Here is a 27,707-nt window from a genome sequence, read left to right as displayed (position 1 = left end):
TGTGTGTATACAGCATCTGAAGTGTTCAAATCTGAGTATAACATGGAGTATAGCAATCGCGCATTCTGCCACCCCTAAACAATATGAACATAACATATGAAGAGTATATACCAATACACTATTACAAACATGTTCTATGGACATGAACCAAATAGGGTTAGTCACCAACACAACTACAATGTCTACAAATATCCATGACAGAAATACACAGACATCTTTCATTTAGCAAAACTTTATTACATTCCGATGTATTGCCAAAACGATTCAAGGACTAACATTACCTGCATGCTATACATGAAGCATTTAACAGTGCCTTAATGAATCAGCCTGCAATTACCATAGTATTAGTCCACTATGGGATAGGTGTTCACATAGGGAAAGAACCCAAACACACATATAGAATATGTATAAAAGCAGTTCCTATACACCTGCATCTGTTATGTACACCTACCAACATCTCCCCCATACCCAAACTAATTACAACAGTACATACTGTCATACCATACCCAATTATTCACCCACTGTGCGACATCTGCTAAAACCTTGACATACCTGGACAGAGACACACTAACATGGCCCTATGTGAAATAGTTGCTGTTATACAATGGAACAGCTGCTGATGTTACAGGGTTTGTTTTGAACTAATCCTGTTTCAGAGGGTTGAAAAGTAATTACACCAGGAAGTGTTACCAATTACTGATTATCAGCACAGTATGATACACATTTACACCAAACTAAAGATGTCTGGTGAGCACACTGTAAACACCCTAACATTATATGCATAGCTATGCAGCCTTGAGCTGGTCAAACAACCTGGCCAGACTGAAACATATGCAGTAGTATTAGGTACAGACAAACCCTGCACAAGTAGCAATGTTCAGAAATATAACAGCAGTACTCACATTTAAACCAAATCTTCTAGGCATTACACACTATATATTTGGGTTTGTCTCCATACAGCTGTTGCAATAGATTTCAAACAACACTTCCAGACTGTCTTCCTCACAAGTAAGGCAAAGTGACAACTCCCAAGTGGAATACTCAGTTATACTCCACTGTTGCCATGGTATTGGCTAACGGAGTAGCTACACAGCTGATGTGCATGTAATTAACTACTTTGGAACACCAATTGGTGATCAGGATAGCACATGTTACTGATCTCTAACTATAAAAGGATGCCTTGTCACACATTCAAACCATCTGTATAAAGCTGCAGAACAGTACAAAATACCCAACAGAAGATTGAAACACAAACCAAAAAAGATTAATATACCAGTCAATAATACTTCCATTTACAAAGAAGGTATGTATAACATTTAGTATGTCTGGGTATGTAGTACCTGTTCTGTAATAATTACAGTGTAATCAACAACTATAGTGGAAATAGCTATCTTGTAGTGATGCATTGTTGAGCAGTAGTAATGCTTGTATGTGTGTACTGCTGTAGGTCACAAGGCAAACTCCTCATACACCACACGGGTTGATATATATGGGCTTGGAATTCACCAATTCTTTTCTAGCCACTGTCAGTGTCAGGGTTGGTCCAACAAGTATGTGCTATAACAGGGGATAGTGTATGTTGTTATATTGTAACAGTAGACATATGTATGGGTGTATTAGTGAGATACACATGTCAAAGGTGGGCTTACTGTGCAAATATGATTTGCATTGTGGGATACTGTGCCAATAACTGTGTAATGTGCAGCATTTTAGGCAGATCTGTATTCCATTTTTCGTAACATTTCTATGTTATGCAAACATTAGTTATGTCTATTGGCAATTACAATACTCAATAACAGGATACACACATATATATATATATATATATATATATATATATATATATATATATATATATATATATATATATATATATATATATAAATATATAAATATATAAATATACAGGATACATGCAACCCAAGACTGGAACTGACAGTCAAGAGGAGAAGGGTAATACTTGCAACACAACACCAGTCTCACATAGACCTAACAAACCAATACAGGCAAATAACACACATAAATAGATGAAAACATACTCAGAGGCTCTAAATAAAAATCTGCAAAAGCAACAGAGACCTCCAAAGCAGACACGCAAGCAACCTCAACAACCCATCATCAGCCATGAACCACATACTTCGCATAATGTGTGTGTCACGCAATCACAGCCCTTAAGGCAAAATAACTTACCCAACACACAAATAATAGAAGACTCTATAGTCAGGCATACTGATGTCCCACTAACTAGGCTGGACAAGGAGAAGGTTACAGTTAGCTGCCTGTTGGGCGCAAGGATCCGCCACATAACACAAGCACTCAGGTCACTCCAGAACAAGTACAAATATGACTCTGTCATTGTACATGTTGGTGTGAATGACCTGAGACGTACTTCCCTGGACTACATGAAAAGAGGCATGGAAGAGCTCCCTGATCATGTAGCCCAGGCAGGTATGACCCTGACCCTGAGGAGCATCCTGCCCTTACCACGAATGATGCCACAGTACAAAGAAAAAAATATCAATTTCAACAATTGGCTAAGTTTTTGGTGTCATTCAAAGGGGATCCAGTATCTGTCTATCTGGGATGATATGCTCGACAAGCCACGTTGCTTCGCAAGAGATGGCTTGCACCTGTCACCCTTAGGCTTTCGAATACTGGCAAAGACTCTTGCCGTTCCTATAGTGCCTTTTTTAGACAAGGCTCAAAAGACAAACCCACCACCATAAATAGCACAAGAAACCAAAAACTGAGGGTAATGCTACTCAACGCCAGAAGTCTAAACCTCAAAATGCACACACTGGAGGCACTCCTCAGTATGGAGAACATCGATATCTATGCAGTAACAGAAACCTGGTTTAAGGCTCCAGAGAGCACCCCAGCACAACCAGGCTATAACTCATACCATACCTTTCGGCCACAGAACCCGGACCGAAACTCAAAAGGCGGGGGTGTATCCATTTTCATCAAGAATACTCACACCTCCAGGTTAATGGCACAGCACAATGCATCAGAGATCATCCAAGTGCAACTAACAAAGGGCAAAACTGCAATCCAAATTGTAGCTTGCTACAGATCTCCCACCTTGACCCAGGACCCCCATTCTGCATTTCTGGAGACACTGGGAAATATGAAGGTCCAACCGAACACCCTAATACTGGGTGATTTTAACTACCCAAACATTAACTGGGAAAACTACTCAAGTACTAACTCCCTTGCCCAACGCTTCCTAGAATTTATAAACTCGAATGCCCTGGATCAACTAGTCAACACCCCCACCAGAGGGAACAACATATTGGACCTGGTCATCACCAACATGGGTGACAGGTGTTCCACACCTGACGTCATCCTCTCGCTGGTTAGATCAGACCATAGACTAATCACTCTGGATATCCACATTCCGCCACCAACCCCATTCAAGGAAACCACTGTGAAAAACTATTCAAAAGCAAACTTCAAGTTACTTAAGACCGAGGTGGAAAGGTTCACAGCCCCCACGCCAATGGACAATGCTGTCCAAGCTGCTGAAACCTATACAAAGGCACTCTATGACCATCTGCAGGAATGCATGAATCGTGCTATCCCAAGTAAAACCAAGATTCACTCCCCCAAGAAAAGTAAACCAGTCTGGTGGACCCCTGCCATAAACAGGCTCTACAATAGAAGGAGGAAACTAGTACAGACAAGAGCAAAATCCCTAGAAGGAAAGACATCCCTGATCAGTATCAGCAAGAAACTACGATCCCATTATCCAAGGCTAGCTTCGAAAGAAAAATTGCCAAGGACTCCAAAGATAACCACAAAGCATTCTTTAGCTATGTCAAGAACCTAACTGGAAACTCTCAGATCTGCTCTGAGTTGGTGCCGAATAGCACAAAATACACTGAACCGACTGATATTGCCAACATTTTGGCAGACAGGTTTAGTGCAAACTTCACACCCATTTCATCCCCTAAAGGGCCCATAACCATACCAGAAGAATGTAAGGTCCCAGCAATCACTGACACACAGGTTAAAACAGCCCTATCCAAAAACAAAAACACAGCCTCTATGGGACTGGACGGTGTCCCAGGCTGCATCCCACAAGAGCTCCAAAATTAAGTAACCCCCCACCTAAACACACTATTCAAACTCAACCTCTCTACAGGCTATGTACCCACAGAGTGGCGCACAGCAACAGTTATCCCACTCCACAAAGGTGGCGCCACAACGGACCCCGGGAACTATCACCCTATAAGCCTGACTAGCCTGGTCTGCAAAGCTATGGAACGCATCATCATGGAACTCATTACTAGAGACATTGGGAACCTCCAAACTTTGGACCCCACCCAGTTTGGCTTTGTTAAGGGCAGATCATGCTCCTAAACCTGGTGGACTTCTTCGAGACATTTACCAAGGCATTAAACGAGGGTAAGGATGTCCACACAGCCTACCTAGACCCCGCAAAGGTTTTCAACACCATTCCACGTTCTGGTATTATAGACAAGCTCACCAACCTGAACATTAATCCCACATCATGAGATGGATTGCAAATTGGCTCATGGACAGAACCCACATGGTGAGAGTTGCATACTCTAGATCCGACTCTAAACTGGTTACAAGTGGTGTACCCCAGGGCTCAGTCCTAGGACCCCTCCTGTTTGGTATATACTTCTCAGAGGTACAGGCAAGCGCAGGAGGACTTTGACTGACCAAGTTCACAGATGACTGCAAACTAGGGGCCATAACTGATTCTCTGGCTAATACAGACACCCTCCAGAAGGGTCTCACTGAAACGGATACCTGGTGTCAAAATCATGGCCTCAAGCTGAATGCCAAAAAGTGCATAGTCATCCCCTTTGGAAAAAACAAAGTACCCACAAACTACCACATAGATGGTAGTCCCCTAATTACAGAAAAAGTAATAAAGGATCTGGGGACCCAAGTAGATAGTAATCTCTCCTTTGATAATCATATTGCCAAGGTGTTTAGAAAATCCTTCTATGTGGCCCACCTAATCTCAAAAGGGTTTGCATCCAGATCAAAGGAGGTTATTGTGCCTCTCTACTCATCACTTATTAGACCCATTATAGAATACAACACCACATTTGGGATGTACCTTACAAGACACCTGCAACAGCTGGAAAGACCACAGAAGTACCTCACCAAGAGGACTACTGGTCTCAGACAGATGACCTATGTTGCCCGACTAAAGAAACTCCAGCTGTACTCGGTTGCATACCGCTTACTCAGAGGTGATCTATGCCTGACATACAAGGCCATGCTCAACCCAGAATTGATGGATATGCTCCACCTAAAAAAATAATCCCTGAGAGCCACACGCTCTAGGGATATAAACCTTACCAAAATGTTAAATACAACCTGCTGGAGGGATAGATTCCTGACCCAGAGACTCCCCATCCATTGGAACAAAATTCAAATATACGTCAGGCAGAGTCCCTAACTAGCACTCTTGAAGAGAAGCCTTGACGGGTGGACGGGAAACAGAAGATTTACCCCAGGGATCACTGCAGTGGCTCTGCTGGACAGGGGCACAGGGAATTAATGTCTCTGCTGGTCAGAGTCACAGGGAACTAATCTAAGGGGGTGGCAAAAGCCAACACACTCTGGCTGGGCTTATAAATGCCCTTGGGCAGATAGCCTAGTACTTACCTATGAACCTATAAACTTATATGACTTGTATTCATCTGACAGTTTAGCAGCATGATAGCAAAGAAAATTGGAAGGGCTAGGTAACTATCCATGCACATAAAACATGTAATATCCATGCCAGATCTCTCAACCAATTGGGGACAAATTTCAACAGAATCAGGGACAAGTCAAGAAAACTTCAGGGACAATCAGGGACACTTTTAAAATATTAGTGCTATTAACTTGAAACATTGACAGAATCAGAGCATATGAATTAATACACATTTTCTGAGGTAAAAGAAGTTTATAACTCTTAAGTATTGTCATTATTCATTAAGTGTAATTCACCACCTTTCCTCCAAAAGTCACTAGTTTTAGGAGGGATTAAGAGGGACAGAGTTAAAATTTAAGTCAAAATCAGGGACGTTCCTGAAAATCAGGGACAGTTGAGAGGTATCCACCTCTCTAGTATCGTTTTCAAGCAATAGCAGCTGTGCATGTGTACATGTTATGCAAATGTGTTGTGACCCTTGTTACAGGGCTGGACCAAATGGCTATGTGCACACCTACATAGAGTGGATATTGAGAGTAGAGACACACTGGTTGAACTTTCAGGTTTGTGTAGCCTAACCTCTCATTGCCAACCTAACAGCTGCTTGGAAATACAGTATGTAAGGTTGTGCACAGTAATGAAACAAGTTGCATTTCATCTTTAACTCCAGTGTAACATCTGCAGTAGGAGTGTAAGATGTAGAAGACTGCTGCCCATGTGTAATAGCTGCTTCATAGGTGATGGCTCACACTATCTGATTATATCCTGATCATGTTGATAGTGGCAGCAGAGTCTATTGATACTTGACTCTGTTTGAGGAGTGGGTGTCTGTGCCCAACAGAGCTCATGGTTCTGGTGGATATGTGAGTATATACCCAGAAAAGGATACAGACCTGTTGATATTTGCATCATCTGTAATCAACTATCACGATGTGATGTGCTCCTCAGATGAGGATTGCTGCTAAAGGTAGCTACTATGTTTCTGTAATAGCCAGTGTTGTCACGTCCATAACACAAATATTTACATGTGAGCATCACTGTCTAAAACATCTTCATATGCAGTAAGTAAACTGAATACAGTACATGGTACTTGTAGTACTGACTGCTCATACAGGCATGTCCACTAGTCAGCTACTGGTGTTTACTAATGTCAGCTTTGTATATGTGGCTATCCTGGGGGAATGATCTCAATGCCATGTACACTGCCAAACCCACCTAACACCACACCCCACACATTGTCTGGGATGCAGCTACAGGGGTAAGCTGAAAGGAAGTCCAGTCTACAGCCATGACTGGACTGGATAGTCATGAGGTGTAGGTTAACACATGCATCTCATCACCACAACCAACACATACCCTTACCAGAACACAGTAAGCACAGCCACATATACCACCAGGAATCACACACATCCACAGAGGCTTCTAAGTATCTGGCCAAGCAAGAGACCTCCCAAGCTGGAATAGACAGACAACAAAATACACAAACTGTATGACATAGTTTGCATAATTGTGTCACACCTCAGAACACGTGGCCAGAAACATGCCCAACAGTACTCATTTGTGAATGCAAACTCTAGCACTATGTTACACACCAAGCTATACGAGGGCAAACATACTGTCAGCTGCCTGTCTGCCATGATTAGCCACATACCCATACACTCAGACCACCTTTTGAACTATACACATGGCTCTGGCATATTCCATGTTGTTTTGCAGGACCTGTGATGCAGTAACCTGGACTGCATGGAAACACACATGTAGGAACTGTCAGGTCTTGTAGCCCATACAGGTATGTCCCAAGGCCTGGGTAGCATTCTGCCATTGGCCAGAATGATACTGCAGTACAGGGACAAAAGGATTGTATTCCACAATTGTCTAATGTACTGGTGTAATTCAAAGGGTATCCAGTATCTCTATGCCTGGAATAACATGGTTGCCACCCCTGGGAATCTGGATACTGGCTAGGGCTCATGCTTCCCCTATAGTGCCTTCATCATGCAAAGTTCAAGTGAAAATCCACTGCTGTGACAGGGACAGCCTAGCAATAAACTGCGGGTCTCGCTACTCAATGATACATTTCAGAAACTCAGTATGGACTCACTTACGTTAATCCTTAACATGGAGACCATATCTGTGCAGTGACTGAGGTATGGTTCAATGCTCCGGAGAGCACCCCTGCATGACCATGTTATAACACATACCTCACCTCTTGGCCATTATCCTTTATTGGAACACACGGGCCACAGGTGTGTCCATATTCCTGAAGGATATGTACACCCCCATGCTAGTTGCACTTGCATAACCAGATGCATTATGCTGAGCAACTACCTTTGTGGCAAAGTGGAATCCAAATTGCACCTTGCGACAGTTCATCCACCATGCATCAGAATTCCCAACTGTCATATTGTGCTGTAATGGGGAATATTAGATTTGAGACAGAAAAACATAATAATGGCTACTCTCAACTATCCCATTATGAACTGGGAAGGCTACTCATGTACCAACACATGAGCTCAATGCTTGTTGAATTTCATTAACCCCAATGACCTGGATCACCATAGTCAAACAAAAAGAGCTAACAGTATGCTACACATAGTCAGTCTCTAAAGCCAATGTTATGCTTCTTAAGAGTGAAGTGGTGACTGTTATAGCACCCATGCAGATGGACAATGCATGTGAAAATGCTGAATCCTACACAAATGCACTTTAAGCACTCACATAAGTGCAGTGATTGTGCCATTGAAACATAACCAAGATTCAACCAGATACAAATAGGAAGGCAAACTGGTGCTACCCTGCCTTAAACTGTACCACTGAAGGTAGTAACTGTTGCAAGAGTGAACACTCATGAGTGGAGGTGATCCCTGGTCAGCCTCAGTAAAATGCAGATAGACCATATAAAACCACACAAGGCTACTGTAAAACTAATCAGCCACATATTATGAGGCGAACCACAGAGCATTCTATAGCTGTGTCATGAATCGTAATGGCAACAACAAGACCTGCTGTGCTTCACAGCACTATGGCATGAGAAGTACTGCACCTACAGAAATAACACTTGTTCATCCAGATAGGGTCTTGGATAACCTAAACCCACTCTCACCCCCCCCCAACAGATACACATATTTATATATCCATGTACACTACAGAGCCCCTGTAATAACAACTATGCAGGTACAAGCTGCACTATCTAAAGCCATACATACAGCTTGCATGGGACCTGTCAACATCCCAGGGTGTATCTTACACAAATGTCAGAACAATTTGCTCTCCACATACACATCATGTTCATTCATAGCTTCATGTCAGGCTGTGTACACACTGAATGGTGCACAGCAACAGTTATCACACCCCACAAAGGGGGAAGACACCACTGATAATGGGAAATAGTGCACTACTACCCTGTTGAGTCTGGTCTGTAAGGCCATGAACTGTGATCAACTTATTTGATGTATTCAGTACAGATGTAGATGACAGTAAGGTTGATTCACACAGCATATCATGACCTTGCCAGGTCTTAGGACACCATCACTCATACTGTGTTACAGCTACACTCAGAAAACTAGATGTATATTCCCATGTCACAGGATTGGTTGGCAACTGCACTGCTGGCAGACCCAACACTACAGAAGGTGCCTGACTAATACATGCACATCAAACCAGTGCCAGCTACAGTAATATAGGGTTAATTCCTGGTACTACCCCTCTTTGTTATCTATACCACACAGACTAACACAGAAGGCAGCTGCCTATTGAAGTTTGCAAATGACTATGAACTAGGAGCAATAGTTGACTCAATGAGTGCTGCTGGCAACATACATAAGGGCCTTTGTGGGTCAGATGTGTGGTGTGTGACGTATGGCCACAATCTGACAGCTAAGTATTGCATTGTCATCCTCTATGTTAAAAACCCTGTACACATGAACTACCACCTAGGCAGCAGTCAACATAATGGAAACTGTGTGTGTATGGGATGCAGCTGGACAGTAGTCCTCCTTTTGATAGTTACTTCACCACACCAGTCAGGTAGTTGTAAGTGGCACCCCTAATTATGACAGGGTGCCATCCATGAATATAGAGATCATTGTTCAGCCATACTCAACACTCAAGTGACCCATAATATATCACATATTTCCTTTAAATGTTATTGGCCATGTTCAGATGGCCTACACTGGCCTTCCCAATCCCTAGCTCCACTGTGTAGCATGATGCCTACCCTGAATAAAGCCATGTCCAACCCAGAGATGTTGGACATGCTACACTTACACATCCTGATTTCAAATAAACACATACTTCATGGACATCCATCTTTCTAGTACAAGGATCATAACATGCCTGACAGATCCCTGTCCCATACACTTTACATACTCCTGCCATACTATGCATCCCTGTCCAGCAAAGCTGCACATTGCCCCTCTTTGAGACATGGTGTGATGACCACATGGCAAATATATCAGTAAGCATGTGGATCAGTTTTATGGCACTGCTTGAACTGGCCACTGAAAGTTACCTGTCTGTTGGCTACAGCTAGGTAACCTTTCAGCCTAGGCTCATAAATGGTCCAGGGCATATAGCCTACTAGTTCACTATGACCATACATGCTATAGTTGATATCCAACTGTGCAAATACCATCAAGCTAGCCATTGTCCCATGTGTTTCACATGTGTAACACAGGTAATACATGGCAGGATGCTAAACTGCTGTACAGTGCCATGTAGATGTATATGGCAAAACACATACATGTAAATCTTTCCATGAGAAAGTCTGCAGGGTCGCAGGTCATCTCCCTTAAGGCTGTGTATGACTATATATGTGACATATACACAGCATTAAGGTCTATTGCATTAATGTGAACACATCCAGGCATGTGCTGATAGGTAAAGACACCAGTACAGGCAAACAGACATGCCCACATCAAGACAACATCCACATGGAGTATGAGCAATGTCATCACTTGACACACACATATATGGTGATAGCATCAAATCACCAGTAAGTGTCAAATGTGTGTGAGTTAAACATGTCAGTGGTGTTAGTGTCATGTAGATTTGCAAAGACATATTTGTAATCTTAATAAATGTGATACACATATATGTTCAGCTGTACTTCTGTACTTCTCTGTGAGTTACTGTGACCTGTCTCCATCATTATGTCTTCCAGGTATGCCACGTGCCAGGCTGCCACCATACACCCGCTTGGAGGATGAGGTCCTCATTCCATACCTCCTTGACAATCATGAAACACTCTTCAGCCATGTGCCACAGGATGCACAGCAGTGGGATGCCTACTGGGAGGAACTTCACAGGAGGTAAATGATGATGGCCACAATCAAACCTATCAGCAGGTGCTCCGACACTGTACCGACCTCATTAGATGGGCATAACAGTGTGCAAATGCAATCAACAGGAAACAAGCTGCAACAGGTGGGGGGCCACTCACCCAGCCCCCACTCACACGTGCTGAGGAGCTACTGGCCAACCTGGGGATACCTGCAGAACACCATCCACAAGCTTTAGCTGGTATTGTGGAGGTGGGTGTCTCACAACCACTGATCCAGGAGTTGCCTGGTAAGTCACTACTACACATATAACAACTATATTTCATATAGTTACATGTTACTGTACAATATTTAACGTAACATCATAAGCAAGGCATGTATGCACACATGCCACATACTGTAGTTTGCTACTCTATGTATGCACAGATATGCATACTCCATAGCATAATTACACAAACTCCACTCCACACACACGTCTTTGTAATGATGAAAATGCTTTGAAATATAACTTACAATATAAGGAAAGTATTTTTATTTTGAAATACAATACAATGACACCCTGTGGATTGAATAATGAAATAAACTGGAGGTGTCTGCTTTAAAACTTTTTTGAACATAATTGTTTAATTAATTGCTTAATTAATTGCTATGAGTATATATATATATATCCATTCTTTCAGTGAGAATGTATACTCTTGAAAGGTGGTTACACCGAGGCGCTGGAGAATAAAGAATTTGCTTTTGGATTTGACTTTGGTTCCTGTTTTTCTATTCCTGACTTCTGAAGATTTTGCTGTTGCTGTTTTGGTATTGTTTTGGATCAGAGTTGTTTCTATACTCCATAGCATAGTCTATTGTACTGGCTTATGTGCTAATGTGCACATTGCACCCTGTAGCTATCACACAGGTGTTGATAATGATCTTACTGCTGTGACACTCCTATTTAGGTACCTCTGGCATTTCACAATGACAGCAGCCTGTTGCAGGTAAGATTATTATTTATCAGGCTTAATAATGCACAGATCATATTAATTTCATGCTATCTGCCATGTGTCCATGTAACAAATGTACACAGAATGTATGGTGGTCCTATTAATATATACAGGTCAGACCTGCAATGCAATGTGGAATAACTGAAGACCATATGAAACACCTACACTAAACCTTACAAACTGTCATTGCCAGATGTGTGGATAGCTGTGAATATAATGGTGAAGGTGTGGTTCAATGTAGGGACATGTACTACCGATCAGCATTACACGTGGGGAATACAAACAGTACTGTACAGAGAGCATATGTGTGCACACACTCTAAATGTTTTGGAGCTGGAGTATGACCAACCCACAGGATTCACCCTTGTGGATTATACCCTTGCTATGAATGTCACACAATGTCATGTGCTATCCGACATGTCCATGACATTGTGTGGGCTGACTGCAACACTGCTTAACTATCCTGCAAAGCATGATATCTCACATCCCAAACATACCACCCTTTGTCTGCATAACCCTGTCCTCAGTGGAGCATATGACATCTATGGGTGTATGTCATATGGGACAACATTGACATGTGAAATAGATGCCCATCACAACCATTGGACAAAACATGTTTACACATGGCCGTGGAGGATGGCCAGAGACATGAAGTAACACACAAAGTAGAAGTGATGTACATGTATGTACACCCTGTTGTACATTGTCTCGAGACAATACAACTATAGCCTTTGTGTAATGGTGATATTGCAGATGTGACACACTAAACATCATATAGGCCTGTGCACAGCTTGTGTAGGCATGACATCACAACACCACATAACATGTCTTAAACATCTTGAGTGTGTCATGACATGAAAGCATTCACTTATACAGTATCCAAATGCATACATATGTTGCACAACATACACATACAACCACATCAGGCCACAGTACATTCACCTTGCTAGTGTCAGGCATCACTGTCAGGCTTGCTTCTCATGTGTGTGAGGTACACAGATGGCATGTGGGACAAGGAGTACTGCTAAGTTAGCCATGTATGGGAATAGTTGCCAGGCATCAGCAATATGTTTGCAGATGTGCAGGGGTGTCATCGGTATACCCTTCAGTGACCTGTATCACACATTCCACATTAGGGTTTAGTGTGTATACAACTCAGTGACGTGGGTCACATTCCACATTAGATATGTATTGTATCCGAACACAGTCATGGCTATGAACTGTGTCTGTAACTCACACACTGTATAGCAATAGTGAAGCCACATGATGCCCTGCAATGGCTATGCACATCAGCTCAATGTGCAGTATGTCACTGTATATCTGTAGGGCAGACTGGCAACATTGTGTCAGCTGAAGGTCCATGTTAGTATTACACGTCCCTGCATTGGACACCATTACCTCACTGTATATTTGAAAAGACACCATTGAGTTAAACATGTATGTATGTCATTCAACACATCAGCAGAAGACATGTCATACTACATGTGATTGGCAAGGCCATATGCCACACATCAGGCTGGTGTACTGTTAACCTGTGCTGGTCTGTGGCACCATTGCAAAGTAGGGACAGCCATGTCAAACACGTGTGTGCAGCCACATGCGCATTGTCTGTAGACTCAGCTCAGGGGTACGCAGAATAATGTTGAACAGACATGCACTGCTTTGGGGGAGATATGCAAGCTAGGGCTCAGGTAAACATAGTATTCACTCAACATACCCTTCCGCTCATGTCCTCCTCACACATAGGGGCAGTGGCCAACACAAAGCATCAATAGCAGATGTACAAAGGTCAGCAATGGTCTGTTAACATGTGGGTTATGTTGCACAAAACATGGCAGTACGGTGCAACGGTGCATAGTGCATGCATTGTGTTGCAGGTTTGGGGCATAACCTACTAACACAAATGGTGCAACACAGGGATGTACGCTAACTACTACTATAATTGTGTAAGGTGCATGCCTTCTGCTATAACACATGCATGCTGTTGTGTGCAACTCAGGGATGTATGATAACTACCACTATAATTGTCTACGCTGAATGCCTTCTGCCATATCACATGCATGTTGCATGCCGTTGGGTGCCATAGTATGTGTCTCTGTGTCAGTCTGTGTCTGTCTGTGTCTGTGTGTGTCTGTGTCTGTGTGTGCCTGTGTGTGTCTGTGTGTGTCTGTACTGTGCTGTATAACTTGTAATGTACAGTTCTTGTCTGCCCCTCACAGGTGTTGATGTAGGTGTGTTGCCCTCCTGCGGTCCACCTGATGTTAGTATCCCCATAGACTCTAGCAGTGATGATGAAAGTATGATTGAGGCACAGGCAGGGTTACCAGGGGCTGAATCTGTGCCATTGGTTGACATTCCACCTATATCCTCCTCATCCCCACACACAGTTCTCATGCCTACACATACCCCATCACCAGTGGCCATAGAGGAAGGACAGTTGGCGGGTGGTAGCATGAAACAGGAATGTGTGGAGACTATGGAAGGTGTGCCTGCGCACCATGATCCAAGCCAACTGACTGGTAATGTCCCACACAGGCATGTGCCCAGTGCTGCTTGTAGGAGGACTTCTGGCTAACATACACCTGCAAGACATAGCACATGAGCTGGTGTCACCAGATGCATGTTTCAGGCTGTAATGGAGGCACAAGCACATGCTGAATGACACATCAGAGAAGGTCTATGGCTTCAGATGTCTGCTGTCCATTCTTTAACTGACAACATCCAGGCAATTGCAAATGCTCAGCATCATCTTGCAGATGTTTTGGATAGACGATTGGGTGACATGGTGGGAGTCCTTGACTGTGGCATGTCAATCCTCAAGCGTGGAATGTCTGTGCTGGAACATCTGGTGGGAGTGAGGCATCTGGCATGTGGATGTAGGCCAGCTACATCACCTGTTGAAGGTCTACATGAACATGCTACTTCACATGCCCGCTCCCATAGTGACGGTAGCAGCAGCAGTGCAGCTGGTGCTGTGCTGTCCACACCAGGACACAGCAGGACATGTGCACATGGTCCTGGATGGTTCCAACAGGGACACGGTTCCAGTGGACATGTGTCATCAGACAGTACCCAATCTGGACCTTTGCCTGGTAGTGACCGTGCAACCCCTGTCAGGTGCAGGTCACATGGCCATGCCCAGACACTGTGAACTGTAAAACCTGCCCTGTACAGTCTGCAGCTGTCAATAATACCCCTGTGTAGGCCAGCCACATGCCAGACCTGTGTGCATACATACACACACACACACACACACACACACACACACACACACACACACACACACCAGAAACAAATGTAGGGCACCTCAACACACACACACATAATATCCACACACACACAATTAGATAAAAGGCCCTAACCCATATATATGATGTCATCCAATAGTGCAGCCTAGGCCACTAGCAAACATTATCACCCTGTGCATATGATGATGCCCGTGCCGCATCCCTGTCATCCACACCATGCTCATATGGTCTGATGCACAGAGTGAATATACTAGGAAGACAACTGTAGATTATCATTGTTGAGTAGTGTTGACAGGCAGCAGACATACCATGTACTACAGTTTTAGAATGCATTTTGTACTTTTGACAGTATGTATCATGTGTAACAACAGTAACTGCATGTTGATCTTGATGTTCTTCCTTCCTCTTGCAGGTGTAATTGCATGTGCCGGGGGATGTCAGTGTTTGCGGTTAGTGTCCCATATGTAATGTAGACTACTCACAGGTCTGTATGACAATACCTGCATGCACTTTGTAGCTTCCACATCACAGTTATAATCTCCCAAGTTTCAAACATGTTTACTGATCTAATGATCCAAGAGCATGATAGCTGCGTAGTAAGCTACTGTGGCTAGAGCCGTCACATCCATAGTGGATGACATCACAGGTATAGTTACCTGGAGTGGGGAGGAGGTAAAAGAGTGGTTTAGCAGATGACAAGGGTAAAGGCCAGTGGAAAAAGTAGTTTCTCATTGGGAAGCAGTAATACCCACTCTCATGACAGGATTCAAACACACATACACGGATTCACAGACACAGTAACACACCCACACACTCAGGGATTTACAGACACAGTAGCACACACTCTGATACACACAGTTGCCAGTGTTGGGGTGAGAGCCCCTGCCTATGTGCAAATCATCATTTTAGTACTATGCAATTACAAGACGCACCACAGAGACTACACATGTACAGGTAGTTAGAATGGCCTAAGATCAAGGACATCAACAGAGATACTAGATTGCGGTGAGTGTATGGGGGAGGGGGCTTCATCAGTAGGCTATGTAACAACAAGCCTCACCCCAGGGTGTACATGTTCGCAGGTGGTTAGAATGCCCTTCTAAGATTGATGACATCAACAGGGATACTAGATTGCATTGTTGCATTGAGTGGATGGGGGGAGGGGGTCTTATCATTTCACTATGGTAAAATACAGCCTCACTCCAGGGACCGGACAGCCATACACACACACACACACACACACACACACACACACACACACACACACACACACACACACACACACACTGTGGCATTCACAAAGATATACACCTATGTCACACACATACAGACACTTGACATGTGTGAGATTCAAACACCTGCCTATGTCTTGCTTTCTACACTTCACTCTGTACAGATGTCTACAACAGTGCACAGGAGAGTGAAAAACATTTGGGATGTATTTCCAACCATACGTGACATATATGGACACACACACACACACACACACACACACACACACACACACACACACACACACACATGCCAGTACTGTGAATCAAACACCTGCCCATCTCATGATAGGTATTACAGAGTTACAGCACTATCACACATGCTACAAAGCATACTCTTTCTTTTGCCAACTGTGCTGATATATGCACAATATATGCACAGGGGAGGTGTTACTGTTACAGGTGTCAAGAGGTTTGCCTTCAGTGTCACCCTTACTGCATTCTATGTTGTGTGTCTTCCACTTCAATTAACAAAACCATAACTTAGCAGTTACACAGGTTATTGTAGCAATGGTTTTAACACACCTGTGAGCTGTCCTCAGTAATCATTAATCTGCAAAGTAGCCCCACCACTTAGTAGTTATGTCCAAACATCCGTCCATACCTAAAGTACAGCTTACTGTACTTTGAGCATATCACCATATACAGTTGACAATGTTGAGACTGCATTGCAACTGCATGATGTATTAAGACAACAGTCACCTTCAAACATCAGACACTGCACACGCATGGAATCTAAACACAAATCAATACATGTACACATATGCAGTCTCCATCAGTAAGTGGACTAGCAGGTCAAGAGGATACATTCCACACCTTCCCCACATCATGTGTGAAACCTAGCTGAGCATTACACCATAATGGATGTTGTATTCATGTACTGGTAGGACACACAACCACCTTCACTGAGTAGCTAAGTGTACATTTGTGCCAACAGCACATATCAGCAAGACACACATAGCAATATTCCATGTCATGATCCCACAAACTGTTAGTTGACAGTTCCACTGTGAAGCCAGGGCACTGTAATGGTCAACAGTGATCACATCATATTTGCCATACACACATCATATTTGCCACACACACCTCATGATTACTGGAAGAGTGCCAGCAATGTGCTCTGTTTGAGCTAAGAATTACACTTATTCAAGCATGTGCGAGGTCTGTGGCTTGTAAACATCTCACCCCCGCACGTTCTGGCTATTGTGGTAATAAGGTTAATGTCCAGATAGCACACAGCATGCATGGCTTGCAACTGTTGACGTGGGGTATATGTAGGAGCTGTGGGTCACACATGGCTGTACATGTCATGGACATATCACCTGTAACTACTCAGGAACATACAGAACATAGCTGTATTTCCCTGAGTCTGTCAATACATGCCATGTGTGTAGGTTCTATGATCCTGTTATTTGGGTATGTTTATAGGCATTGCATTTGGTGGACATGCCTAATGACATGCATGCCACATGGGTTGTTGTTATATGATATGATAGGTGTCATGAGTGACGAGTAGAGAGGGAATATTACCTCTGTCAACATAGATATCAAATGTACTGTTAGCATTCAGCAGCCATGGACCTATCTTCCATGTGCATGTGTGTAATGAATGTAGCCACCTGTATATACAAAGGACAACAACAGCTATGGTATTTTCATTTGTGTTGTATGAGTGTGGGATGTATATATCCAGGGCAGGTACATCTAGGTCATATTCAACCATGAGGGTGTTATTTACTGGTGTACAGCAATAGTCAACTGTGTTAATGCTGACAACATCCGAGGGACCCTGGTATGTGTACATCTGACCTGGTTACAAACAGTGGTATTATTGCATTTCATAACACATTAGGCAACTGTGTCAGTACATGGGTACTTTGCACAGTTGATGTAGGGCTAGGTACAGTCCACCAGTCGAAGATTATTTGGTGTTGTACCATACTATTTCATACCACATTTATGGATGTGTGTTGGTAGTCTGAGGACATGGTGGTGTATGTTTATGAGGATACAACCTAGAATACAGCTTTTGCCACTGTCACCTGTACCTGACTCATGTGTGATGAATTATGTTGGAGTAGTGGTCTTTACTTGTGAGTAGCCTTTATGAATATGTGGACACCACCACCTGGAGTGGTCCGTACCAGTGTTATGGCCCACATGTCTGGATCTGAGTTGTATGGTGGTAGTGCTATTGTGCACTACAGAGCCTTCAGCCAGGTGTTCCTCACTGCACAGACGTCAGTATTCCCCATTGTAGGTTCTACATTGAGCAAATGGATTACAAAAGCCACACATCTAGCACTGGTTAGCATAAGCATCCAATGCAAGTGCCTTGTAGGTGTCAGGGTGTTACTTCTGTGTTTAGGACATTTGCCTTGGAATGGCACTATATGGGTAAATGCAACCAAGGTATTATCCACACTCCCTTGAATCATGGATGCATGTGATCTGTGACAAAGGCTTGTCTTCTTTCAGTCATGACATCCCAGAATGACAGACACTAGACAACCTCATAATTACAGCAGGACATTGGCTCATTGTTTTGGTCAAGCAGTTGCCACTCATGCCATGACATCACTGTGAGTGGCAGTATTGTGCTTGGTATCAAATGCTATATCTAAGGTGATGGACAGCAGCAGACGTTGTGTAGATGTCCAATGTCAGATATACTTAGTGGAGCAGTCCTGTTAATAATGACAACTACTAGCACAGCCGGGAGAGGTCATCTTGACACCTGCACCTCAGTACCATTAGACAATGGGGCTCACATATTATGCTTGCACATGCCACTGTTCCAAGTATAATGCCACTGTCCACAACCTGATATAAATGTATGCCTTTCAGGGCAGCAATGTGTGTGACACATGCTGTACTTTGCATTCACCTGTGTGTCCCAGTTAACCAACTGTCTGTCACTTCCACACATGCATGATTGTGTATACTTCACATATATATATGGCAGTACATCATGTGCATGTATGCATGTGTATCACACAGCACAGACACAGATATATCATTTACGTGCCACATACAGGTATCTGGTAGTAAACCTGTATGATGTGCATATATACTGACAGTTAAGATGTACATAGCTGTAAACCTGTGTGTTTACAATAGGAGTCCATTACAATGTGTTCTGTACATCTAAGTGCATGAGCATGTACACTGTGGCTTTCTGTGGTTTGAGTCAGAGTGCATCCCAAACAGCCCTGTGCTACTACGTGTATGAGCGTACCCACTGCCACCTTGTGTAATTTGAGTCAGTGCATCCAAGCAAGTCCCTTATTTCTAAGTGTATGAGCATGCCCAATATAACCTTGTGTACTTATAGTCAGAGTGCATCCCAAACGGCCCTGTGCTACTAAGTGTATGAGCATGCCCACTGTCACCTTGTGTAATTGGAGTCAATGCATCCAAACAAGTCCTGTGATTCTATGTGTATGAGCATGACCACTATAACCCTGTATAGTGATAGTAGTTGTCCATTCCACAGATGGGAATACTCTAGTTCAGGGCTTGTTGTGCTACAACTATACCTCTCAGGCCTACCTTCATAGGTTCATAGGTTCATAGGTAGGTACTAGGCTATTGGCCCTAGGGCCTATATAAGCCTAGCCAAAAGATACCCTGGCTTTCGCCACCCAAGAAAATTATTTTCCTGTGCCACTGTCGAGCAGAGCCACAGAAGTGATCCCCAGGGTGAATTTCCTATCCCCCATCCAATCATCAAGATTTTTCTTGAAGAGTGCTAATGAGGAGCTTTGTTTGATATAGATAGGTAGTTTGTTCTAGAGTATGGGAAGACTCTGGGACAGGAATCTATCCCTCCAGCATGTTCTGTTTATTGTGGTGACAAGATTTAGGTACCTAGAGCGGGTAGCTCATAGGGATTGGGATTTCTTTAAGTGGAGCATGTCTAAAAGCTCTAGGTTTGACATAGCTTTGTGTGTTAGGCAGAGATCACCTCTGAGTAGGTGATATGCGACGGAGTAAAGCTGCAGTTTTTTGAGACAGTCTGCGTAGGGCATCTGTTTGAGGCTGGTAATCCTCTTTGTGAGGTATTTCTGCGGCCTTTCCAGTTGTTGTAGATGTCTTGTGAGGTACATACCAAAAGGGGCATTGTACTCTATAATGGGTCTAATGAGTGATGAGTAGAGGGGAACAATGACCTTTTTTCCTGGATGAGAAACCTTTTGTGATGAGGTGTGCCATGTAGAAGGATTTCCTGACTACTGTGGCAATGTGATTATCAAAGGAGAGACTACTTTCCACCTGTGTCCCAAGGTCTCTTATCACACTTTCGGTGTTAAGTAGACTACCGCCTATGTGGTAGTTCATGGGCACAGAGTTTTTACCAAAAGGGGATGACAATGCACTTTTTGGTATTGCGCTTGAGGCCATGGCTTTGACACCAGGCATCTGTCTCAGCGAGGCCCTTTTGTAAGATGTTTTGATTATGGCTCCTAGTTTTCAGTCATCTGCGAACTTCATTAGCCAAAGACCTTCTGTGTTAGCCTGTACTTCAGAGACGTAGATACCAAACAGGAGAGGACCCAGGACTGAAGTCTGTGGTACTCCACTTGTCACTGGTCTGAAGTTGGATTTGGAGTCTGCTACTTTCACAGTGTGGGTTCTGTCAGTGAGCCAGTTGGCAACCCATCTTGTGACATAGGGATTTATACCTAGTTTATACCTAGTTTAGTGAGTTTATCTATAATTGCAGAGTGGGGGATAGTGTTGAAAGCCTTGGCTTACCTGCAGATGATGTGTCTTGTTTGTGCATACAGGTTGTAATGAACTCCTACTTTAAACACACAGGTTTACAGCTATGTACATCTTAACTGTCAGTATCCCTGTTGATGTCCTCAATCTTAGAAGGGCATTCTGACTGCCTTGAAGTGTGTAAATTCTGTGGCACATCTCGTAACTGTATAGTACTGTAATAGTGATCTGTAAATAGGCAGGAGTTCTGATCCCATCACTGGCATATGTGTGTGTGTGTGTGTGTGTGTGTGTGTGTGTGTGTGTGTGTGTGTGTGTGTGTGTGTGTGTGTTTATGTGTCAGCAAATGCCTGAGTGTGTGTGTCAGCAAATGGTTGTGCGTGTGTATTTGTGTCTGCATCCTGTCATGACAGCGGGTTTTACTGCTTTCCAAAGAGAAACCACGTTTTGCACTGGCCTTTATCCTTGTCATCTGCTAAACCACCCTTCCCCTCCCACTGCAAGTAATCAGTCCTGTGATGTCACCCAGCTCAGAAGCAGAATCAAATTAAGTGTAATTGTATGGGTTCTGTGGCACATACCCCAACTGCATACCACTCTACTAGTTAACTTTACATAGGCAAGACTTGTAAGCACAATACTAGCAAGTGTGTGTTAAGTAGACTACCGCCTATGTGGTAGTTCATGGGCACAGAGTTTTTACCAAAAGGGGATGACAATGCACTTTTTGGTATTGCGCTTGAGGCCATGGCTTTGACACCAGGCATCTGTCTCAGCGAGGCCCTTTTGTAAGATGTTTTGATTATGGCTCCTAGTTTTCAGTCATCTGCGAACTTCATTAGCCAAAGACCTTCTGTGTTAGCCTGTACTTCAGAGACGTAGATACCAAACAGGAGAGGACCCAGGACTGAAGTCTGTGGTACTCCACTTGTCACTGGTCTGAAGTTGGATTTGGAGTCTGCAACTTTCACAGTGTGGGTTCTGTCAGTGAGCCAGTTGGCAACCCATCTTGTGACATAGGGATTTATACCTAGTTTAGTGAGTTTATCTATAATTGCAGAGTGGGGGATGGTGTCGAAAGCCTTGGCTTACCTGCAGATGATGTGTCTTGTTTGTGCATACAGGTTGTAATGGACTCCTACTTTAAACACACAGGTTTACAGCTATGTACATCTTAACTGTCAGTATCCCTGTTGATGTCCTCAATCTTAGAAGGGCATTCTGACTGCCTTGATGTGTGTGTAAATTCTGTGGCACATCTCGTAACTGTATAGTACTGTAATAGTGATCTGTAATAGGCAGGAGTTCTGATCCCATCACTGGCAAGTGTGTGTGTGTGTGTGTGTGTGTGTGTGTGTGTGTGTGTGTGTGTGTGTGTGTGTGTGTGTTTGTGTGTGTGTGTTTATGTGTCAGCAAATGCCTGAGTGTGTGCGTCAGCAAATGGTTGTGTGTGTGTATTTATGTCTGCATCCTGTCATGACAGTGGGTTTTACTGCTTTTGAAAGAGAAACCATGTTTTGCACTGGCCTTTATCCTTGTCATCTGCTAAACCACCCTTTTCCCCCCTCCCCACTGCAAGTAATCAGTCCTGTGATGTCACCCAGCTCAGAAGCAGAATCAGATTAATCGTAATTGTATGGGTTCTGTGGCACATACCCCAACTGCATACCACTCTACTAGTTACCTTTACATAGGCAAGACTTGTAAGCACAATACTAGCAAGTGTGTGTGTGTTTGTGTGTGTGTGTGTGACTACCCTCCAGCCAGGCATACACATGTGTTATGTCTTTTAACATGCTGCACACCATGGTAGTCATCTGTAGTGTTTGGAGTTTACAAATTATTACATAGTTAGGAATAGAAAAGAATAGACAGTCAAGAAAGACTACTGTTGGGTGTTATTTTCCTGTGCCACTTTTGAGCAGTGACACAGAAGTGGTCCCAGGGTTGTATGTCCATACCCATCATTCCCCCACCCAAACCCCACAATCCCCAGAATATATTTCCTTAGCCATCATTCCCCACCCCAAACTCCACATACACAACAACAATCCCTTCTCTGGTGAACTCATTAAGATTTAAATGTTATAATACAAGAGTTGCCTCTGCTTTGTATACACATCAATTCCTTTGGAACCCTTCTGTGTCACAAAGGGTTTTCAGACATGTTTATATATATGGCTATAGCTGTGCCTGTGTAGATGCATATATATATATATATATATATATATATATATATATATATATATATTATATATATATATATATATATATATATATATATATATATGGATTCACTTCATAACATTGAAATATCAAAATACTGAAATCATGAATACTTTGAAACTAAAATATTGAAAACACATATTATGTAACTCAGCTTAAACAACATAATTCATAACAATCAAATATATGCAGGGGCAAGCCCCTGTGTCCCTGTCATTCCTCCTGTTAATTAAATATATCAACTCCAAGATTGCACATAGTGTAGTTAAGTGTAATCTTGGAGTAGATATATATAATTAGCAGGGTGTATGGGGGCTTGCCCCCTGCATATTTGGTAGAAATTGTTATGATTTATGTTGTTTAAGCTGAGTTTATGCATAATATGTGTTTTCAGTATTTTGAGTTTCAGTATTTTGAGTATTCAGTATTTTGAGCTTGCAGTGTTTTGGGCTACAGTATTATGAAGTTTTGTCATTTTAAGTATTTTGAAGTTACAGTGTTATGAACTGAATCCATATATATATATATATATATATATATATATATATATATATATATATGTATGTATATGTATATATATATATATATATATATATATATATATATATATATATATATATATATATATATATGTGTGTGTGTGTGTGTGTGTGTGTGTGTGTGTGTGTGCATGTACACATCCTGTAAGTGCAATATGTATGTAGTATTTAGTTATAACAGTTGTACATATGTAGACTTGTCTACGTTGTTTCACAGAGTACAGTACATTCAAGGGTACTGTACATATGTACGCAAAGTGACTGTCCCATTTGTTTTTAGTACTTTGGAATACCTGTAGTAAAATGTGTATTATAAAAACCATGAAACATGTGTATAACCTGATGGTGTAGTGGTAAGTCCAGTGACCTTAGTGTGCATGGTCCAGCATTCAAGACCTGCAAGGGTTGTTGATAATGTCATTTAAGACTAAATGCAACACTTTTGAGCTGTTGTAAGTGGGTGTAAATATGTTTACAACAGTAAGCAGCGGGTACACACAGGTAAAAGACATGTACAACTCGCAGTACACTTGAAATGCCTTTCTTTGGCAATCCTGCTGATGTCACCCACCTAGATATACACCTCTGGGAGTGCTGTAACCCAGTAATCTCTGTAACGCATCCTGTCACTATTTAATGCTTTTGTGTGATAAACTAGTTTGGTAGGTGTTCTAATCCCAGACTTGCCAACTGTGTGCGTGTGTCTGTCTGCCTGAGAAGGGAACAATACTTTTTAGAGTACGCACACTCCTTACAAGTCATATACTCAACTTTGGCAAGGATGCTGATATCACCCACCTAGAAATACACCTCTGGGATTGCTGTTACCCAATAATCTCTGTAGTGCATCTTGTAACTGCATAATTCTGTAGTGTGATAAACTAGTTTGGCAGGTGTTCTAATCCCTGATTTGCCAACTGTGTGTTTCTGTCTGCCTGAGAAGGAAACAATGCTTTTAAGAGTATGCACACTCCTTACAAGTCATATACTCAACTTTGGCAAGGATGCTGATGTCACCCACCTAGAAATACACCTCTGGGACTGCTATAACCCAGTAATCTCTGTATCATGTCCTGGAACTGCATAATGCTGTAGTGTGATAAACTAGTTTGGTAGATGTTTTAATCCCAGACTTGCCAACTGTGTATCTGTCTGTTTGCACACACTCCTTACAATTCACATACTCAACTTTGGCAAGGGTGCTGATGTCACCCACCTAGAAATGCACTTCTGGGACTGCTGTAACCCAGGAATCTCTGTAGCTCATCTGGTAATTGCATACTGCTGGAGTGTGATGGGTTCCATCCACAACCATGGCAGTTATGTATGTTTTGTGTGTGTTTCAATGCCTGTGTAGGGAGCAATGCATTATAGCCTACTCACTCGCAGGACATTTACAATGCACTACTTTGGTAATCCTGCTGATGTCATTCCTTGTCAAATCCATCTCTGGGGAATGTGCTCCCTAGTAATCCTTGTGGTGTGTCCTAACATCTCCATGCAGTAGTCTAATATAGATCTTGGTCATGGGTTCTATCCCCACACATGTCAATTCTGGATGTGTTGTGTGTGTCTTACTCTCTGTTTTGTGAGCAATGCATTTTGGACTACTCACTTGCAGGAAATTTGAAATGCCCTACTTTGGTAAACCTGCTGATGTAATTCCTTGTGAAATACACCTTTGGGGATGGGGTAGCCCAGTAATCTCTGTAGTGCATGCTATAACTGCATAATGCTGTATTGTGATAAACTAGTTAGGTAGGAGTTCTATTCCAAGACATAGCAGGTGAGTGTGTTTGACAGTCAGAGCCTGTGTGGAGGTGGCTGTGAGTGTCTAACCACTGGACATGTTGAGGAGCGGGTTTTGTAGTTTTCCTATATGGTGGCCATATTATATGTCACAATGTCCACCTCATGAGGATTACAGATTTCAATCAGCCAAGAGACTGGGTTGGCAAGCCATACCCCTACATCTGGCAAAAGGCCTGGTGAACAAAGTAAGCAACCCTACTATTACCCAGAATGTGGTCTGAACCCATGTGTCATACACAAACACACTTGCCTAGAAAATCCCACTATGTTGCTAGTACTCTGCACATTGTTGACAGATAGTAGGCATGGTGTGATTGCAGTGGGATGCAGAGGGCATGGCACCCTGTCCACCAGTACAATAGGCACATAATTGCGGACAATCCGCCTTCACTATGTTCCCCACTGGACACATGCAACATATGTGGTGCCATCAAATGTGATCCACAAAGGACATACAATGCCTTACACACATGCCCTGTATGGACAGATGCCACTGACACCAGGGAATACCTGTATCAAGCTATCAATGCAGGTGCAGGGTCAACCTGCTGTCTATTAGCAGGTCCTGCCACACCAGGTCAGGACTGGCACATCTGATGATAACAGTCTGTGTACATAACATGTGCCAGGCAAACCAGGTACACTTAAACATGTCACTGTAAATTAATGTGGGACATGCACATTCCAAGCAATGTCCATGTCAAGGACTATCAAACACAGACATGGCATGCATTACAAAGCAATGGCCACACACAATAGTAACCAGGATGACAGGACAGTTAATACAATACCCATCTGTGTGGGACATTGCAGACACTACACCCCTGAACCACACTGCAGACCATTGTCATGTGGCCTGATGTCAAGGATTACCCCTCACCCAGCCTTTTACAGCCAACCACTACACACCCATGAAGCAATGCACACATGCATGTCAGTACTGGCACGTTGTGTCTGTGTGTGGGGTATGAGGTTCCTAACCACAGTCATACCCAGTATAACTCCCATTGGCATACTGACTGATGTCAGACATGCTCACATGCCCTAGCCCATAGAACCTCAGGATAACCCCTGTGGTGCATGTAATAAATTTGCATTACTGTAGTGTGGTAAACTAAGTAGTTAGGAAGTGTATTTGTGAGCCTGCCAAAGTGTACCAATGTGTCTGAGTCCCTTAGAGAGTGTGGTTGTGTTGACACTGACATCTGTTCATGTGGACAGCCATGTGTGCTACATTATATCTCTGTTGCAGATGTCGGTCACCAGCACACGTATATGTTCTTACAGCACACCAGCATGTCAGCTATGTGGCACATGGAGTAACTGCATGCACTTAAAATAGTAATGGCTAGTCAATCAGGGGTTTGAACCCCTGTACTGGTAGGTGTGTGACAGAAGATGCCTAGGTTTTAGTCTCCCAGCCCTTCTTTGATGTACTTTGCCTCTGTCTGTCCCTCCCACACACTCTCTGGTGGATGTGGAGATGTACACCTGCTCAGCAGCAGCTTGTGTTTTGTAAGTGATGGTCATGATCAGGTGATGGCCTCTGCACCTATTGCAGTCCTCCTCTAGTGGATTGCATGTGGAACAGCTGTGGTGACATTACCATAGCCAATTGCATGGAAACACAGTACAATATCTAGGAACATCATGTTGGTGTTTGCCCATGACAGTCGCTGTGAGTGGAACCTGAATCTGGTGTTTGGTAAACAGCATTACAGATGAAATCTGGATATTTCTCAAACAACATACACAGTGGAAAATAGCCTAAAGACAGGAGGGTGATGTGCCAGACATGACTACAGCAAGTAAGTGTAGCTATGCTTCATTCAGACTACTGCCAATTTAACAGGTTGTGTGTGGTAATGGCTAGTCTGCATGTTTTAATAACTGACAAGACAGTGCTCTGTTTGTGAGGAAACCCCCATCTGTAGG

This window comes from Protopterus annectens, chromosome 4.part0 (genome assembly GCF_019279795.1).
Source record: "Protopterus annectens isolate FY-2018-M chromosome 4.part0, PAN1.0, whole genome shotgun sequence".
NCBI classification, from domain to species: Eukaryota; Metazoa; Chordata; order Ceratodontiformes; family Protopteridae; genus Protopterus; species Protopterus annectens.
Note: the sequence above shows the minus strand (reverse complement) of the source record.